We start from the raw sequence: 16,469 nt of genomic DNA, 5'->3' as shown, positions 1-16,469 counted from the left end.
CAATTTCTAGCTCAGAAACATTAAAATAAATTTCTATTATCTACAGATATGGCCTGAACTAAGTAGCCTGGTATTCAATATCCTCAATTTAACTTCCAATCTTGTCTCCTCCTGCCTGCCTTCATGAACTATGCTCGAGACACTTCTGACTCTTCTTGTGTCTGTTTTTTTTTTAATTATAGTTTTTCTGCCTGGAATATCCTCCAATACCCAACAAAACTCTCCCTGCTTCATAAAACTTTCCCAGACCTTTCTGCAAAGTCCCCAAACTGTTCAATTAATTCCTCTTATGGCACATTAAAAAAAAAAAACAGAACCAAACCCACTGCTGTCGAGTCAATTCCGACTCATAGCGACCCTACAGGACAGAACAGAACAGAACTGCCCCACAGGGTTTCCAAGGAGCGCCTGGTGGATCTGAACTGCCGAGCTTTTGGCTAGCAGCCAAACTCTTAACCACTATGCCACCAGGGACTACTTCTTAATATTTTATTTCCTCAATTAATCTCTGAAAGCATTAATGTATACCATAAACCCCACAATTTCCTGAATAAATATGATGAAACTTTCAGTTAAGATATTATTTGTATATTTTAAATGTATATATTAAACTAGAAGAAAATCTCAGAGTGACAAAAATGACTTCACAAATTTTTTTTTAAGAACAGTCAAAATCCTTTGATGGAAACTCTTTATGGTCAATACTACCACCGTCCACTAGAAATATTATGCAAGTCACATATGTAATTTTAAATTTTCTAGCAGTCACACTAAGTCACCAAAAACGTAAAATGAAACAGATGAGATTAATTATAATAATAAATTTTATTCAACCTAGTATATCCAGGTAGTCGATGTAAAAGCTATTAAATATTTTAAATCCTGTTTTTCATACTAAGTCATCAAAATCTGGTATGTCTTTTACACTTACAGCACCTTCAATTCAGTAACTAAATTTTCATTGTAAATATTTGATCTATATTTAAATTTCATAAAATTTACTGTTGAAAAGGTAAATTTTACATACCCAATTGTTCCAAACATGCCTAAAAGTTTTTCGATAACTCAGTCAAGTATAACTTTTTAAATTTAAATTAGCTTTAAAATTAGATAAAATTTAAAATTCAATTCCTTAATCAAACCAGTCACATTTTAAGAACTCAACAGCGACATGTAGCTAGTAGCTACTACACTGAATAGTGCAGCTATAAACCTTTCATAAGGGGATTACTTATTTTCAAGAGGGAAAATATCACATGAAGATTTAACTCCTAAAATCAGGAAGATTTTAGGGGAGGAAAAAACCTCCAGAGCAACCACTTTGCTTACTGATAGAAATATTTATAGAATTTACCACTGATTCCTTCAACAAATATTTATTGAAGACCTACTATATTTTAGACACTATTCTAAGCTCTGGGACAGAGCAGTAAAGAAAGTACACAAGGTTCCTGCTCTCATGGAACTTACACTGTGGGTTAGGGCTAGTGGGAGGAAGCAAATAATAAGCAAGTAACCATATAAAATAATCTAGTATGATTACAGCCTGAATTGACTGGGGAAGATTTCCTGGGAAGAGTTAGGTCCATCCTTAGAAGGGTGAGGCCCCAGCCTAAGCCGCAGGATCTAAGAGCTAGACGCACAACAGCCAGAGTACACTGGTAAGGAGCTCTCATGGAAAACCACACTTGACCCTTCCCCAAGTTGCTCTACTTGCCATCCCTTGCCAGCTCCTGCAGAGAGATTCTACAAGGCCCTGCCCAGACCTAGGCAGAACAGATAGCCTTTTAAGTATCCTACCATTGACTACAGCACTTAGCTCCCTAAGTACTTCATGTTGCACTGAATGGAATTAAATAATTCAACTTCTGTTTAAAACTGTTGTTTGACCTTTGGTTTCTCTGAGCTTTCATTCCTTTATGAAAAGTGGAGGTTAATTACGCTTTTTTTGCCAGGTTTGTTTTGTTAATGAAAACATATAACACATGTGAATGGATGTGGTGAACTCTAAAGCATCATGTGAAAAGGAAAAAATTTCAGAAATAAAAAAAAGAGAAAGCCTATAATCATTCTCTTTTTACTGGATTGATCCTCGTACAATAAACATGCAACATGACTGGTATAGATCTGGGCTGTCCAATGTATTAGCCAGTAGCCACAGGGGCACTTGAAATGTGGTTAGTCTGATGAGGAAACGAATTTTTAATTTTATTCATTTAAATGAATTTAAACAACCACATGTAGCTAGTGGCTACCATACTGGACAGAACAGCTCTGTATCAATACCACTGTTACTGATACCACACTGGAGTGTGAAAGAGGAAGACCTCAAAACCTGCCCCACCTTTCTCCACCAACTATTCTCCTGTCACCATTCAAAAAACAAAGGTACAGCCAATAGCAATTTTCAGTGAACAGGTAAGAGATGCTAAATGAAAAGCCTTCACATAACAGAGCTGGCTTCCTATCATTTAGGGTCTGACAGAAATAGCACTGATTTCCGTGAGAGTACTAACTAGCACACGAACATGGCTTTCCACACCTGCTCTGGCTGGCACCAGAACAGAAACTGAAATGTATCTCATTCATGTTGTGTATCCCTAGTACAGAGTTTGTCCAATGAACAGAATCCTCATACTAATAACTCTCAACTGTACTTAATGCTCTTCTGGTTGGCATTCATTTTTGAAGCCCAGCAGCTGAATTTCCCTTCCTGTTTTTAAGGAATCCCCCAATTATGAGGCAGAACCTGCTTACCACTATAGACTCACCATTACCCTTGCAGGCAGGGTACAGACAAGGCGCCCTGGTGGCACAATGCTTAGGCACTTGGTGGCTACCTGAAAGGTCAGCAGTTTGAATCCACCAGCTGCTCTGCAGGAGAAAATACCTAGCAATCTGTTCCTGTAAAAATTATAGCCTAGGAAACCCTATGGGGGCAGTTCTACCCCGTCCTACAGGGTCGCTATGAGTCGGAATCAACTCGATGGCACACAACAACAAGGGTACAGACACATGATTTAGGCTCCATCAATGAGACACACCACCCCATATTTAAGTGGGAGGTAGTGAGAGAAAGTGGGGACTGTGGCGAGTCCATCCTGGACAGTGGCAGCAACTACATCCAATTTCTAATAGCAGTGGACCGGCATGAGTGGAGCATCAGGGGCTAAGGCTGCAAGTTATGGATAGGATCAAGGTCCTGCACAGAAGTATCTTAACAACCTGAATTCTAAGGTGTGACTTGAGGCACTGTTCCTGCCCGGATAGCTGTTGTGGGGAGAAGAAAATGGCTCCCCAGAGAGGCCTACATTCTAATCCCCAGCACCTGTGAATATGTTACCTCACATGGTAAAAGGGACTTTTCAGATATGGTTAGGTTGAGGGTCTTGAGATGGGAAGATTATCCTGGATTATTCATGGGCCCAATGTAATCATAAGGAACCTTATAAATGAAAGAGGGAGGCAGGAGAGTCAGAGAAGGAAACGTGGTAACAGAAGCAAAGGTGGGTGTGATGTAACTACTGGCTTTGAAAATATAAGGGGGCCATGAGCCAAGGAATGCAGGCAGCCTCAAAATCTGGAAAAAGCCAGAAAACAGATTCTCCCCTAGAGCCTCCAAAAGGAACAACACTTTGATTTTAGCCCAACAAGACCCATTTTAGGAGCCTACGTGGAGGAGTAGTTAAATACTTGGCTGCTAACCAAAAGGTTGGCGGTTTGAACCCACTAGCAGCTCCATGGAAGAAAGATGGAGCAGTGTGCTTTCATAAAGGTTGTTGTTGTCTGTTGCCATCAAGTCGATTCCAACTCATAGTTAACCCTACAGAACAGAGAAGAACTGCCCAATAGGGTTTCCAAGGAGCAGCTGGTGGATTCAAACCACTGACCTTTTGTTTAGCAGTCATAGCTCTTAACTACTACACCACAGCCTTGGAAACCCCATGAGCAGTTCTAGTCTCTCCTATAGGGTCACTACAAGTCAGAATTGACTCGATGGCAATGGGTTTTGGTATAGAATCCATTTTGGACTCTGATTTCCAGAACTATAAGATAACTTAAAATAATTTGGTACTGTTTTAAGTCACCAAGTTTGTGGTAATTTGTTACAGCAGTAATAGGAAACTAATAAAGCTGTCACGCCTAGGTCTCTAGCCCTTTCTTGTTTAAATGAGCCAGAGCTGTTTCTGTTGCTCACAATCAACAACCTAAATGATATACTCCCCTTATTCTTATTCTCCCTTCTTTACATCTATAATGAATTAGCATTTCTTAAAAAGATAAAGTCCCTGGGTGGTGCAAACGATTTGCACTCTACCGGAAACCAAAAGGTTGGTGGTTTGAACCCACGAAGCAGCACCACAGAAAAAAAGAGCTGCTTCTGCAAAGATTACAGTCAAGAAAACCCCATGGAGCAGTTTTACTCTGTGACACATGGGGTCTCCTAAATCACAAATCAACAACAAAAACAAAATGATGCAATTTTGTTTATTACAGTGGAGAACACCACTGATTAATTTAGACTCTACCATTTCTTGAAGATTGAAATGTCTCAATTATACTGAGAAATTCATGTAATTCAAAATGTTTGCAGTGTGATCCCATACATTATTAGTCAACATTTACTGAGTGTCATACTGCTCTAAGGCAGTACCAAAATAATTAAAGAGAAAGCCCTTCCCTCAAATACCAACCCAGGAACAAAACAGTGAGTACATACAAAGCAAAGTAATGTGACCAATTAATAAGGACTGAGAACGAAGAGAAACATAAAGTCATCTACTTGAGAAAATCCTAAAACGATTAAAAAAAAAAAAAAAAAAGCTTTCTGGAAGAAGGAACTTTTAAGTGCAATGTGAAGTAAGATGGAAAGAAGAAGTGAAGACTGTGAGGTAAGTAGAGGAAGGTTGTCCCTTTTCTTGATTTAATCACCGTCTTACTGTCTCAATTTCAAGTGATAATATATGCTTAAGCAGGAAAACAGTAAATTCAAAGATGTCAGGCCACATATAAATTAGTAATTTATTAGTTAAAAAGTTACACTGAATTCTCCTTTTGAAGCAACTTACTACCTAAGATTTGAATTTTGCATGTGCAAAATTATATTCCTTATTATCAGATGCTGGCACCTTAACATCTCTATGTAATAAGTAATAATTCTACCAAACCAATAAAGAAAAAGCAATCTCAATTTACGTAAGTTACCCACAAAAACTGGCAAGTCATTCTTCACTTGTCCCAGGTGGATAAGAACTGTTTGTCCCTACAATAGCTAGTTCTTAATGTTCCCAAGGGACCTGGGAAATAGCTTGTATTGAAGTAGCAATAGTGAAGTCAGAAACTGCAGGAAGAAATGAGGAAGGAGTAGCAAGCCATCTAGTCAGTAAGACAGTTCAAAGCAGTCTAAATGCATTTATTTCAAATATAAAAGAAAAATAATCTCCCCCTTCTACTTCCCTGCCCCCTCCCTTATTATTCAATGGCAAATAAATGCATTAGGAAGGTTGAGACTGATTAGAAAAGTTTGTTCAGAATGCATATATACCCGCACACACAACAAAAATAAAACAAAATCCTATAATTCTAAGCAAGCAAAACATAAAACTATAAAGGCAGAGTCAGTATGATGTATGGTTAAAAGCATTCTGGATTCTGGAGGCTGGCTCCTGGGTTCAAATCCTAACTCTGTCACTTTGTGATGACTCTGGGTTCAACAATTCTGTACCTCTGTTTGCTCACCTGTAAAACAACGGGAACAAGAGTATCTACCTCATAGGGTTTGTTGTGAAGATTTAAAGAGTTAATAAACATGCAACACTTAGAACAGTGTCTGGCACAAAATAAAACATAAACAAGTGTTGGCTATTATTATTAAAAAGAACAAGCAGCCTCTCTCTATGAAGTCATCATACCTCACTGCCACTCTACGCAAGCCTCAGCTAGCACTGAAAAATCAAAAGGCGTATCAGCGTGTTGCCAGATTATAGATGAGTGGAGCTAACCCAGGATTCATACAGCAGAGGACTAGAGCATATCATCAAGAAGTCCTTCAAACAACAAGCAAGTCAAAATAATCACTAAAAATGTTATTTACAAAATCGTAAAATGATATACCAAAAATTTTTTTTAAAAAGATAGTAACTGAAGGTTCCCTTTTAAAGTTTCACAAAGGTTTGTATTAAAATGTATACCCATATAGCCAGAAAATCCGGATATACTGCACATATCTCCCAAATACAACACAAAAATAAGTAAATCCTCACACAAAGGAAAGCATTTTCCTGTGTTAGCATTTAAAATGAGAGAATTACTCATGTGACACATTTCTGAGTGCTACCATCACAAGTAGCTTCACACCAACTGCCAAAAATAGTGGACAGGAAAGCTAACTGTCACGAAGAAACAGTGAAGGTAACAAATGGAGAACACAGAGAACTAGGGGGTTTTTATTTTATTGGCTTTGTATGGCATTATATCATTTTCAAACTCATTTTACAGTACATAGCCAAAATCCCCAGATTCTAAATTGTTCTCTCATTTCCATCTTACCTCAGTTGGGAATCTGGGGATCTGAAATGAGTAACATAAAAAAAGAAATTTTGGCCATATCTGGATCTAAAACCAAAGAAAAGCAGCTCATGTTTTATCAAGAAAAGCACCTGCTTCAGAAGCATTCTTGTATGAAGATAAATTAGGTACCCCCAGTCTTTCAGTTGGCCCTCCATCATTTCTCACCTGCAGCCTCCTAATTTAATCACTCCTCTAATTTACTAGAATGATCTTTCTCCTTCTGATTCCATTACTTCCTGTTTAAAATCCTTCTATGACTTGACACAGCTTTCAGAACCAAACTCCAATGAGTTTCATGATCTGTCACCTGACTACCTCTCTAGCCTATTGCTTCATCCCTCTACACACATCCTTCATGTTAGCATCTAGGTCACGACACTCCTCTCAGAAAGCAAATCGCTGCCTTCTACCAGAAATTGTTTATAGACTTCTAAGGCTCTTGAGAGAATTATTTTGTTTCTCTTAAGACAGTTTATAACACCTATTATGGCATCATCAGTATCTCAATTTCTTTAAAACCAGAACTGAATGAATGCACAAAGGGAACCCAGGGTGGAAAGGGGGAGTGTGCTGGCACACTGTGGGGACTGCAACCAATGTTACAAAACAATATGCGTATACATTTTTGAATGAGAAATTAGCTTGAGTTGTAAACTTTCACCTAAAGCACAATTTAAAAAAAAAATCACTTAAATAAACTGCTACGAATACACATAGTCCTCGATTTATGGAGTATCTGAGTAACGATGAACAGCACTTATGACTGTCAGTGTATCTGGAACATTACAGCTTCCTGGGAGAAAGTTACGGGAAAATGCATGCAGGGGATATGGAAAAAATTGCTGAGTTATGTGAACATGCTCCAGGCATTTGATCAGGATTAATATGACGGAAGAGATCAGAGGAAAATTCATCCACGTGGCAATGATGCTGAATTTAGAACTTTATATCACCGATGTGAAACAGCTCTCAGATCACGAAGAAGGGGAATCGACAGATCAGTACTCAATGAACTTTCAAGAGGAAAGAAATGCTGAAGAAGAAAGACATAATGAGGAAGAGGAAGGAGAGAAATGGTTAAAAAATTTTACAGTGAAAGGGTTATCCGGAGTTTTTTCCAAACTAAATCAGGGCCCTGAGTTGCTTGAAAAACACGGACTCAAATGCTGATCGCTTTGCTAAAGTCGATAGGCAGATTCAGGAAGCAGTGAGATGTTACCACAAAATACATGAAGAAAATAAGAAAGGACCATACAGACAACTCTCACTGATTCTCTGACTAGAAACACCATCCCCATTCTCAGGGATAATCCAGATGATCTAGAACCTTCCACAAATGGAGGTACCACTGCTACTAACAAAACGCCAATTCATCCAACTCTTCAGCATCAGCATAAACTTTTATGATTTGTGTATTTTTTAAATGTATGTATTAAAATATATCTAACTTTATATGTAATGTTTCCACCCCCAAAGACAAAGATCAGATTTATTAAAAAAAACAAAAACAAAAACCCGTTGCCGTCAAGTCAATTCTAACACACAGAGATCCTGTAAGACAGGGCAGAACTGCCCCATAGGGTTTCCAAGGAGTGGCTGGTGGATTCGAACAGCTGACCTTTTGGTTAGCAGCCAAACACTTAACCACTGCACTACCAGGGCTTCAGATTTATAAAGATACTGATAATAAAAGGCAATAATAATAAAAACTTTTAAAAAAATGAGGTATTCGACTTACGTCAGAACAGACCCACGATGGAGTCGTCAGAATGGAACCCCATCTTAAGTCAGGGACTACCTGTAAGTTCTATTTCTAGTTATCTGAGAATGGCCATAAGACAGACGCATGTATATTCAAAAGATTGTCCCTGATCTAACGATCAGTCCCAGAACTTGGTATATGTAAGTTCAAACAAAGAAAAAAAACTAAAGAAATTCATTAAAGGTAATACAGAACACTGCTCCATAAGAATATGAGCTTTCTATATATTAAATAATATACTACTACTGCTACTATTAATAACAGTAACTCCATTTATTCGTTTTTTAAAATAAGTACAAGGTACCACACTAAGAACTTTTACTGTTATTTCATTTGTTCCTTGTCAAACTGCAAAGAATGTATCATTTCCATTTTACCATTGAAGAAACTGGAATCCAAAAAGTTAGGTTAACATACCTTAAGGTCACACAGCCATTATTCAAACCCTCCTCAATAAAACCAACACCAAACCCGTTACAGTCAAGTCAATTCTGACTCATGGTGGCACCAGATGTTAGAGTAGAACTGAACTCCATAGGGTTTTCTTTTTTAAAGAATTTATTTTGTTGTTGTTGAGAATATACACAGCAAAAGATATACCAATTCAATACTTTCTACATGTACCATTTAGTGACACTGATTATGCTCTTCGAGTTATGCAAGCATTCTCACCCTCTTTTTCTGAGTTGGTCCTCACCCATTAACATGAACTCACTGCCCCCTAAGGTTCCTATCTAATCTTTTGAGTTGCTATGATCAATTTGATCCCATATAGATAGTTCTTAAAAGAGCATAAGGCTCAAGGCAAACATTTTTACTAGTTAGGCTAAACTATTCGTTGGTTTTAAGAAGACTTTAGAGATATCTTTGGTTTAAAGTTTACAAATTATCTCAGGGCAATAGTTTCAGAAGTTCATCCAAACTTCATCGCTCCAGGAAGTCTGGAGTCCATGAGAATTTGAAATACTGTTGTACATTTTTCCCCTTTTGATCAGGATTCTTCTATGCAATCACTGATCAAAATGTTCAGTAACGGTAGCCAGGCATCATCTAGTTCTTTCAGTCTCATGGCAAAGGAGGCAGTTGTTCATGGAGGCAATTAGCCACACATTCCATACCCTCCTCCTATTCCTGACTCACCTTCTTCCTCTGTTGTTCCAGGCTAAGAGAGACCAACTGTTGCGCCTTGGATGACCGCCTGCAAGCTTTTAAAACCTCAGGCACTACACATTAAACTATGAGGTAGAACAGAGACACTAAACATGTTATTAGGCCAATTAACTGGGATGTCCCATGAAACCATGACCCTAAACCTCCAAACCAAGAAATCAAATCCCATGAGGTGTTTGGTTGTACATAAGCAGCCTCAGCAGCTGCTCTTTTTTGTTGTTGTAAATATATCTATCACACAACTTTTGCCAATTCAATGTTTTACAGGTGTATGACTTACTGACAGCAATTACAATAATCGGTTGTACAACCCTACCCTTAATCATGTGATAATTCCATCACTATTCATCTCCCTTTTCCCTTCCCTCTCACCCCTGGTAACCACTATAAACTTTGGTCTCTACACATTTGCCTTTTTCTTGTCTTTTTATATAAGTGAGGTCATACAACATATGCCCTTTTGTGACTGACTTATTTCACTCAGCATAATGTCTTCAAGCTCCATCCATACTGCAGCATGTATGAAGACGTCATTTCTCCTACTGGCTGAGTAGTATTCTATTCTATGTATGTACCACATTTTGTTTATCCATTCATTTGTTGATGGGTATTTAGGTTGTTTCCACCTTTTGGCTATTGTGAATAGTGCTGCAATGAACATTGGTGTACAAGTCTGAGTTTCTGCTTTTAAATCTTTTGGGAATATACCTAGAAGTACATTCGCTGGGTAGTTCTATTTTTAGTTTTCTGAGGAACCACCACACTGTTTTCTAAAACAGCTGTACCGTTTTGCATTCCCACCAGCAACGTTAAGGGTTCCAATTTCCCCACATCCCTGTCAACATTTGTTATTTTCTGTTTTTGTTTTTTTTTTTTATCTTAGCCATCCTAGGGGGAATGAAATGGTATCTCATTGTGGTTTTGATCTGCATCTCTCCAATGTTAATAATGTTGAGCATCTTTTCATGTGTTTGGTGGTCATCTGAATGTCCTCTTTGGTGAAATGTCAAGTCCTCTGCCCATTTTATGACTGAGTTATTTGTCTTTTTGTTAAGTTGTCAAAGTTTATATCTATTTTGGTTATTAGATTCTTGTCAGATATATGGTTTCCGAAGATATTCTCCCAGTCAGTAGCCTGTCTCTTCACTTTTTTGGTAAAGTCTTTCAATGAACAAAAGTTTTTAATTTTTATGAGTCCCATTTATTTATTCTGTCTTTTGCTGTTTGTGCTTTTGTTGTTGTATTAGATAATCCATTTTTGAAAGCTAGGCCTGACAGCGTTTCCCCTGCATTTTCTTTTAAGAATTTTATGGTTTTAGTTTGCACATTTAGGTCCTTACTTCATTTTGAATTTTAGTGTATGCTATTCTGCATGTGGAAATCCAATTTTCCCAACACCATCTATTGAAGAGACTCTTCTTTCCACATTGAATAGACTTGGTTCCCTTGCCAAAAATCGGTTGACCACAGATGTATGGGTTTATTTCTGGACTCTCAATTCTATTCCATTGGTCTATGTGTCTGTTGTTATACCAGTATCAGGCTGTTCTGATTACTGTAGCTCTGTAGTATGTTTCAAAATTAGGAAGTGTGAGTCCTCCTACTTCGTCTTCTCTTCCAACATCACTTTAGCTATTCAAGCCCTCTCACCATTCCACATAAACTTGAGGATTGGTTTTTATATTTCTGTAAAGGCAGCTGTTGGAATTCTGATCAGAATTGCATCGAATCTATGTATCGCTTTGGGTAGTACCAACATTTTAACAATATTAAGTCTCCCAATCCATGAACATGGAACATCTTTCCATTTATTTAAGTCTTCTTTAATCTTTCAGCAGTGTTTCACAATTTTCACTGTAGTCCTTCCAGTCCCTGGTTAGATTTATTCCTAGGTATTTTATTCTCTTAGATGCTACCGTAAATGGAATTGTTTCCCTAATTTCCCTTTCATATCTCTCATTGCTGGTGTACAGCAATCCAAATGATTTTTGTTTATTGACCTTGTAGCCTTCAACTTTGCTAAATTCGTCTATTAGCTCTAGAAGCTTTCTTGTAGATTCTTTGGGCATAAGGTTTTCTCAGCTGTAATCTTTACGGAAGCAGATCTCCAGGCCTTTATTCCAAGGTGCCACTAAGTGGGTTCAAACCTTTTGATTTGCAGTAGAGTGCAAACCATTTGTGCCGCCCATTGACCTCAAAAAAACAAAGCCCTTGCTCTTAAATCACTATAATTTTAAATGCCCATCTTCTCCATTTGGAGTGTCAGGCTAACCTTTCTGATAACAAAGCTCCACTTTTAAAAGGAAAGTAAATTGACAAGTAAATTACATGAGATTAACAGCTATCCATACAAAAATTATTTTGACTATAATAAGGAAAAGACAAGATGAAAAAGTACTGGATGAAGTCAACTAGTAAAAAAAAATAAAGAAGGAAACGTATGAAAACATAAACAACAAGGCTAGAGCAAAGAATCATAACAGACATTAGTAAACTGAAGTACATTCATACTTTCTTTGACTGAATACTCAGCAAATATACACTAAGCTTCTACAATGTGCCAGATATGTGGAGGCCTTAGGGATACAATTTTTTACAAAAACAGTTCCTGTGCTCAATTACCTTAATTTGTAGAGGGGGAGACAAAAGAAAGAAGTCGTCAATGCTGCAGGAAAATCAGACCAGTAATCAAAAGAGTTCATGGATTTAGAAATAGGAAGGCCTTTGGTGACCTAAGCAAGTATAGTTTCAGTGAAGTGTCAGGGGCAGAAACAAGAGAGTGAGAGGTTGAGGGAAGTCAGTACAGAGTACATTTTTAAGAAGGTTGGTGATAAATGGAGAAGAAAAAAAGACAGCACATTTCTAAGGAAGAATGATAGGTTAAAAGGAGCATCTTTAAGTATTTATGACAAAGCTCCAATAATGAAGAAGAGGTTGAAAATAAAGGAGACTGTGAGATCCAGCACAAACACAGAGAAAGCCTGAATAAGGAGGAAGGAAACCTTTTCCATTCTGAAAAGAAGGACAGAGGCAAGGACCAGTGGAGGAGGGAGCAGGAAGCAAACTAGTTCCACCAAAAGGCTTTTATGTTTGCTGCAAAGACCATCTGCTAAAAGTAGCAAAGCTTCAAGGAAACAGAAAAGTTTAAAATAGTCACTGTAAAAAAGTGGGCAAACCAGGGCAGGGGAAGAACTAACAGATATTGAAGTGGAACACAAAGCCATTTATAATAGCAGCAATTGGACAGTCTGTAAGATTTTTTTTTCCCAGTGGAGCTACCCATAATACTCAAAGCATATTGTCAGAATTGTCAGAATCACTCAGTGGTGGATTTTCCCAGAAAAGTGAGGTGGAAGGCAATGGGACAAGAGAACTGAATATACTGGTAAGAAGGTAGTAGAAGTGATGTCTGAAAAAGAGCAGGAGGAGAGAGTAAAGGCAGAAGGAAGAGCGTAAGGCAAAAGTAGGAAGGGGCTAACAGAGAAAAAGAAAGAGGAATGAATCAACACACTGGAAGCCTTAAATAGAAGGAGCTGGATTACAGGAGATGAGGCTGTAGTCAGAGTCAAAATAGTCAAGTTAAGATTTTACAAGTGAATGAGTTCTGAAGAATGAAAAAGTCTATGGAACAATATAGGAATATATGAAGGTCGATGTATCAAAAGAAAGGTTAAGAGACAAAAGATAAAAAAGGGAGAGGATTTTCAAGAGTGTTCCAAGAAAACATCAGTCCTGTGAGATGTGACATAACTTTGGGAAAGAACAAACTACATCTCCCTTTTGGAGGTTTATAATACACATAATTATAGTATTACATACTATGAGAAGTCCCATTATAAAGAACCCAGCTTAACCTAGTGTTCTTAAATTTATTTTGCCTTGGAAACATTGATAATCCTACATGTAATCTAAGCAAAGGCATTAAGGGGTCTGCTTTAAAAAAAAAGAGTGAGACATCAGTATAATGTTGTACACTATGAGAAGTGCCATAATCCTAACACTTAGTGATATTCCAGAAAATTCACTTTAAATAGAATACATTTTGGGAAATGCTAGAGTACTGGATAGGTTAGCCCACTTGCAATCCAAGTAAAGACATCAAGTGGTCTGCTTTAAAAAAAAAAAAAAGTGAGACACATAAGACCCTTAGATCTGATAAGGATGTGAGGAAACTTTCAAACACCACTAGGGCTAGAATAAACAGTACAAACTTTCTTAGGCTTCTCTGCACTATCCACTGCATTAGTTTCCTATTGTAGCTGTGACAGCCCTGCTGGTGCAATAGTTAAGTGCTCGGCTGCTCACCAAAAGTTTGGCAGTCTGAACCCACCAAGCGGCTCTGTGTGAGAAAAACCTGGCGATCTCTCCTGTAAAGATTACAGCCTAGAAAACCCCATGTGGCAGCTCTACTCTGTCACATGGGGTCACTATGAGTTGAAATAGGCTTGACAGCACCTAACAACAACACCACTAATGTATTATCTTATTATATAAGGTGCTTGCGGTGTGATGGATCACTTTTATTATATGGCCTTTCTCTCCATGGTCTTGTAACTCCCACCTAACTTATTGGGTGGGGCTATACAAATAAGGTAACTGTGGTTCACCAAGCGGATTGGATAGCTTGCTAATAATGTAAATAAACTTCATGGCACTTATGTGGGGGTGGGACCATGCAAATAAGGTCTATGGAACCCTAATGAAGGGACTGGTCAGTTTTGCCATCCTGCTAGGCTTAAAATGAGTCTTCCCAGAGGCAGGAGAAGAGGCTCTCACCACCACCAAGAAGAAAAGGAAGGAGCACAGTGCATCCTTTGGACTCAGGATCACTGCGCTGAGAATCTCCTGGAACCAGGAAACAGAGAGGGAGCTGTAACACTGAAGATACCAAGAAGCGGTGGCAAAGAAACAGCAGCAGTAGAGACTAGCAAGGTATTGGCAGGAGATGGTGTGGTGAGCTTCCCAGCCCATGGAGCGAGAAAGCTGAGTGTCTTCGGACAGGAGGCTTGTTGGTGGAATAGGGTGCCTCTAGGCACTTCGTAGAGCTAGGTTTGCCGACCCATGGAGCTAGAGCTGAGCACCTTTGGGTTGAGGCTTACTGGCAGAGTAGGGTGCCTCAGGGCACTTACTGGCAGAACTGAAAGAGCTTTGTAACCCTTGCCAGAGCAGAGGAGAGGCTAAGGGCCAGAGAGAGATGTGCCTGATGGAATGGCTGAGAAGAGGCTGTCCTGATGGAAGAACTGTATCCTGAGTGCTCATGAACCTGAATTATAACCTGTTACTTCCCCAACGAACCCCATAACCATGAGTATGGTCTGTGAGTTCTGTGTAGCTACTGTAACAAATTATCCAACTCAGGAGAAAAGTAGAGAGTGCATGGGAGGGTCAGCTGGTGTCAGAACTGGTAAAGATGGTGGAGAGAGGAGGCATGTCTGATCTCCACCTCATAGGAATCAGCCTTGGGCTGTTGACCCTGATTCGCCTTCCTCCTAGTGAAGTTAGAAGAGGTCAGATGCCTCTGCCACACCATTTTTACAGTGCTGAAGGTCAGGAGTATAAAATAGATATCACCGGGCTAAAATCAAGGCGTAGCCAAGGCTGCACTGCAGATTCTCTATGGGAAAATCTATTTCGTGACTTTTCCTGTTTCTAGAGGCTGCCAGCATCCCTTGTTTCATGGTCCGTTTGCATCTTCGAAGCCAGCAATGGCCGGCTCAGTCTTTCTCAGGATGCCATCTTTCTGGTTCTTACTTTTCTGCCTCCCCCTCCTACAGTGAAAGGACGTTTTGATTACATTGGGTCCAACCAGAGAATCTCATTTTAAAGTTAGCGTACCAAACCAAACCCACTGTCGTCAAGTTGATTCCAACTCATAGAGACCCCACAGGGTTTCCAAGGTTGTAAATCTCTATGGAAGCAGACTGCCACATCTTTCTCCCATGGAGCCGCTGGTGGTTTCGAACTGCCAACCTTTCAGTTAGCAGTTGATCCTCTTAACCACTGTGCCACCAGGGCTCCTTCAAGTTAGCTTAGCAACCTTAATTTCTTCCTGTCATGTAAAACGACATATTCACAGGTTTTGGGGATTAGGATATTGACACCTTTTGGGGGTGGGGGACACTATTCTTCCTACCACACCTAACAAAATACCCTAAAATGTGCACACTCTTTTACCCAAACAGGTGTGAACAAGGATATGGGTGTTCAAGGATGTTCATTGTAGCATTCTTTATAATAAAGAATTGAAAACAACATATACTACAGTATACTGACATTTCAAATGATGCTGTAGATATATAATTATGAACATGAAAAGATTCCTTAAATACGTTAAAGAAAAAAAGATTACAAAGTCATATGATATAACCCAATCCCAGTTTTTAAAGCATACACATTCATACATGTATGTACAATCATGTGAATATGATTATGTACGTAGAAAAACAAAAAAACTGGAAGGCTATATAACCCTGGATGGTAGGATTATCAGCAGGGTCACTATAAATTCCTGTGAGTCTGGGACTGTTCAGAATTATGCCAGTTGTCCCTGCACTGATTAGCACTCTCTTTCACTGTCATAGGAGCATTCTTAAAATTTTCTGGTTTGTATTATTTTTAAAACAAGTATGTATTATTTTCCTAGCCCAAGGAAAGTGGGAGGGAGCTATTTCAATTTTGAAAAATGTAAAATAGTCTCCCAAGAGTCAGATTTATAACAAGGTATTATCTACATGTAAAATTCCACAGTTTGCAATCATCGAGTTGAAAGATTTGGATACTTTATCTTCATCTGTTCTAGACTCTAGCTAAAGGTACTTCCATAGAAGTAGTTAGTATAAAACACACTGAAACACTGCTAATCAAAAATATGATCTTAATAATTTAAGTTCTCCCAGAACAAGTGTTCTTTTTATATCAAACGTAAATCCTACGTAACTAGATGCCCTAAAGCATTAAATGCCTAGAA

At 38.6% G+C, this 16,469-nt stretch overlaps 1 protein-coding gene across 3 annotated transcripts in view; it reads right to left on the bottom strand.

Annotated features, from left to right (window-relative positions):
* SMG7 (SMG7 nonsense mediated mRNA decay factor) overlaps window positions 1–16,469 on the bottom strand; it is a 101,030-nt gene that overhangs the window by 69,500 nt on the left and 15,061 nt on the right. The gene's annotated exons all lie outside the window — the stretch shown is intronic.

This window comes from Trichechus manatus, unplaced genomic scaffold (genome assembly GCF_000243295.1).
Source record: "Trichechus manatus latirostris isolate Lorelei unplaced genomic scaffold, TriManLat1.0 scaffold00021, whole genome shotgun sequence".
NCBI classification, from domain to species: Eukaryota; Metazoa; Chordata; class Mammalia; order Sirenia; family Trichechidae; genus Trichechus; species Trichechus manatus.
Note: the sequence above shows the minus strand (reverse complement) of the source record. Positions and strands in the feature narration are given on the sequence as shown.